Consider the following 4,635-nt stretch of genomic DNA (forward strand, 5'->3'; position numbering starts at 1 on the left):
GTGGGGGATGGGACTGGAGCGCCGGCTGAGCTCGCCGAATCCTTCCGCCGGCCCCACAGCTCTCCCTGTCCTGTCCCGCCTCCCGCTTGCCTCCGCTGGGGTGCGTCTGCCCGGGAGCCGAAAGATAGGTTTTTAGTTCCATTCTTCTACAGGTGGAGATCTGGTTTTGCCTGCACCATTTGCTGAACATGCTGTCATTCCTCCAGTGAATGTTCTTGGCCCCTTTGTCAATTATCAGGTGGCTGAAATTGCATGTACTCATATTTGGGTCTTCTATTTTGTTTCATTGATCTATGGGTCTAAGCCAACATCTTTCTAAATGGAGAAAAACTTGAAGCATTCCCATTAAAATCAGGAATGAGACAGGCTGTCCACTAGCTCAGCTCTTTTTTCAACATAGTGCTTGAAATCCTAGCTAGAACAATAAGACAAAATTTAAAAGATACTAATTGGAAAAGGTATAGTCAAATTATCCCTACTTGCAGATGATATGTGATATGATACATAAGAGATCCAAAATTTCCACCATAAAATTTCTAGAATAATCATCAACACTTTCATTAAAGTTGCAGGATACAAAATCAATTTACAAAAATCAGTAGCCTTTTCATATACCAATAACAAGCAGATAGAGAAAGAGATCATAACACTCCTATTCACAATAGCCTCAAAAATATAAGCCTAATCAAAGACATGAAAGATCTCTACAATGAAAACTTTAAATCTTTGAAGAAAGAGATTGAGGAAGACACTAGAAGATGGAAAAAACTCCCGTGCTCAAGGATTGGTAGAATTAATATTGTGAAAATGATCAACTTACCAAGAGCAATTACAGATAAAATGCAACCCAATCAAAATCCCCATGACATTCGTCACAGAAATGGAAAAAAAACCCCATAAAATTCATATGGAAGCACAAAAGATAGTCAAAATAATCCTGAGCAAAAAGAACAATGTTGGAGGGATTACTACATCAGATTTCAAACTATATTACTTGCTGTAATAAAAACAGCATGGTACTGGCACAAAAACAGCCATGCAGATTGATGTAACAAAACAGAAGACCCAAACATTAGTGCAAGCAGTTACAGACACCTGGTATTTGACAAAGATGCCAAAAATGCATACTGGTGTAAAGAACATCTTCAACAAATGGTACTGGATCTCCACATTTAGAAGAATGAAATTAGACTCATATCTATTACCCTGCACCAAAGTAAATTCCAAATGAATCAAAGACCTCAATGTGAAAATGCCAGTATTGCACCAATACAGATAATTTGCTGGGCATTTTCATCTTGGAAGTAATCAACAGCTATCTTATTGGACTTAAGGTCCTTTCAATGAGAGGGGATCCATGCATGGTACTGTTAGCAAGGTTGGAGAAGTCATAGACCCTAGATAGGAATCTACTACTGTCAATTCCTAGACCAACATAATTTCTTACTATATTCTAAATATGAATTCCTATATTCACGGACAAGTGTAGCTCTCACAACTCATCAAAATCTTTGCAGCAGATGGAGTCTATTACAAAGTTTCACAACTGGTAAAATGCAGATAATTAGTGCTTATGAGGTGCCCAACCCTAAGTGATATATCTACAATGCAACCTCTACACCCAAGGCTGAGGGAATATCGTGGAGGAAGGGATGGAAACAATGTAAGATCCAGAGGGACAAGACATCTGCTGCTAGTTAATACATACTAGACATGATAGGGAAGCTGCATCAATGAACTCTCCACAGTATTGTAGTCTAACAAGATGTGAATAGGGACAAAACCAGCTGACATGCCAAGGTGGATGAAGGAAATTTCATAGGGTCATACCTCAAGATGAGGAACTACAGGCAATCAATGGATGGATGTGGAGTGAGGGCGAATCAGTTTTCTCCAGGGACTAACTCTCTAAGAGGTTATCTAATTCCAGGTATACAGCTCTAAATACAGGTACACACAAGCACCACTAATGAACTCACTGTATTTTATGTGTGTGTGTATGTGTGTGTATTTATAAATCTATGTATATGTAACAATGATAATTACAAAATAGGGCAGAAAATTGTGAGAGAGGGGGATGCATGGAAGAAGCTGGAGGGATATTGGCAGGGGTGATCATAATGTAAATGCGATATTCGTATATGAAATTCTCAAAATAGAGATATTAATGAACTCTGTGTTTTTAACAGAATACCTAGTAGCATTATAGTTTTTAATCTATCAAAATAAACAAACCTAAGCATTAAAAAATAAATATTCAAATCTAGAATCCCCATATGAGAGAGAACAAATGGTATTTTTATCTATTTGCATTTAATAGGTTTATTATTGCAGTTTAATGTGTGTGTGTGTGTGTGTGTGTAGACAGGTCTCTCAATTAATAGTCCAGGCTGACTGTTAATTTGTGATCCTCCTGCATCAGGTTCCCTAGTGCTGAGATTACAGGTGTGTGTCATGTGTTGCCTCTGTGTGTTTTTATTTGATGTTTGTTTCTTTAATTGTCCCACAGGACATGTTTTTTTCTTCTCCTTCTTTCTTCTTTCCAACAATTATTGACTTATTAATTACACAGTCTCTTTCTTGAGGGTGGGGGTTTAAGCAGGGTCTACTCTGTAGCTCAGGCTGGCCTCAAACTCACTATATAGCTGGCTTCAAACTCACTCATGACCACGCTCCTAAGTCAGCTTCTGAATGCTGGCATTACAAGTTTTTGTGACAGTGCCTGGTTTAACTGTACATGTTTATTTGTTTAGTGTTTCCTTGGATAGTAAAATTTGTGTCTTTGAGTAATAATATATTAGTATATAAATGAATACGTTTACCACTTTATGAGATAGGTAAGTATGATGGCTAATCATAGGTGTCAACTGGATCTGGGATTAACTGAAATGAGAGAGATCTTCTTGATTGAATCATCTGAAGCTGGAAGACACACCCTAAATGTGGGTGTTATCTTCTGATGGCAGAGGAGAATGCCTGGCTTCTTGCCTTCTCTGTCACTGGTGAGTTCGTCTTGCTGCTGTAGACTGAAGACTAGCTGATCTTTTGGAATTCATCAGACTGTCAGCGCCAGATTGGGACTACTGAGACATCCATCCTCGTGGACTGAGTGACTAAGAATTCTCAACCTCTCCAGTGTGGTGTAGCCATTGTTGGACTACTCGGACTCTATCCTGTGATCTAAGCTGATAAATCTCTATACATATATATTCATTCTACCATGTTTCTTTAGAGAACCCTGACTAATACAGATTGTGGTATCAGGAATGGTTCTAGAGAAACAGAATTGAAAGGATGAATTTCTTTAATGGGCTTGTTAGTATTTGGAGCAGGTGCTCCAACTCAGAGTCTTCAGATAGCATGGAGAACACTGAAAATCCATGGTGTAGACTATTTGAAACAATTATGGAGATAGACCCATTTGAATCTCCTAACTCACCTCTTGTGAAGAGCAAGCCAGTAAGCAGCATTCCTCCATAGCCTGTACTCCAGCTCCTGCTTCCAGGTTCCTGCCCTGACTTCTAACCTTGGGCTCCCTGATGAACTGCAACCTGGGAGTTGTAAGCTGAATAAACCCTTTCCTCCCCAAGTTGGTAGTGGTCAGAGTATTTTGTCACAGCAATGAAAGAACAAACTAGAACAAAAATTGGACCCGTGAATCCTGGCTTCAGCAGAAGATGAGTTCAGTAATCAAGTAGATTGGATGACCCATTTTGTGGACTGTCAGCCTCTTTCTTCAGCTATCCCTGTCATTGCTCAATGGGCCCATGAACAAAGTGGCCATGGTGGCAGAGATGAGGTTATGCAGAAAAAATGGAATCCTGACATGTGGGATGGAGATGTGTGGGAGAACCCTGAGGAGGCTGAGGGTTTTGAATCCTCAGACTCTGAGGAATTTGATTCACCTGATGAATTAATCTCCCTACCCTTAGCAGTCTCGGTACCAATCTCTGTCCTAGTTTGTTCATTGCTATGACAGACCTGACTGGAGATTCTAGGTTTAATATGGAAGCTCATGCAGTTAAAAAAGGGGTGCTAAAAGTTTATTTGATTGGTTGGCTGAGGTACTTATCAAAAGATGCCCTACTGACAGAGAGCTGTAGATACCTGATATCACTTGGCTTAGTGTTGATGAAGGGATTGTAAGGCTCAGGCAAATTGGTATGCTTGAGTGGTTTGCAGCACAACAACAAATCCTCCACAATGGGAGGGCCCAGAGGACATGCCTTTTACTGATTTTATGAGATGGAAAGTACTGAGAGAGACACCAGAACGTTTGAAGAGCTTTGTTTTTGCTCTTTTCCTTATGCTGAATCTTGCAGTTGGAGATGCTGCTGCTAAATTCCGTAAATTAAATGCAAATATAATAGGTGTAACAGGACCTTGGAGTAGGGTCAGGTGGCATTATTGGAATTACCAAAGACAAGGATTTGAAAGATGCAGGGGTGGTGATTCTAACCACATCTCCCTTTAGCTCTCCTATTTGGCCTGTGCAGAAGACAGATGGGTCATGGAGAATGACAGTTAACTATTGAAAACTGAATCAAGTAGTGACTCCAATTGCAGCTGCTGTACCAGATATGTTTTCCTTACTCGAGCAGATTAATATGTCTCCTGGTACCTGGTATGCAGCTA

This window comes from Nannospalax galili, unplaced genomic scaffold, assembly GCF_000622305.1.
Source record: "Nannospalax galili isolate Female #2095 unplaced genomic scaffold, S.galili_v1.0 scaffold518, whole genome shotgun sequence".
Classification (NCBI taxonomy): Eukaryota; Metazoa; Chordata; class Mammalia; order Rodentia; family Spalacidae; genus Nannospalax; species Nannospalax galili.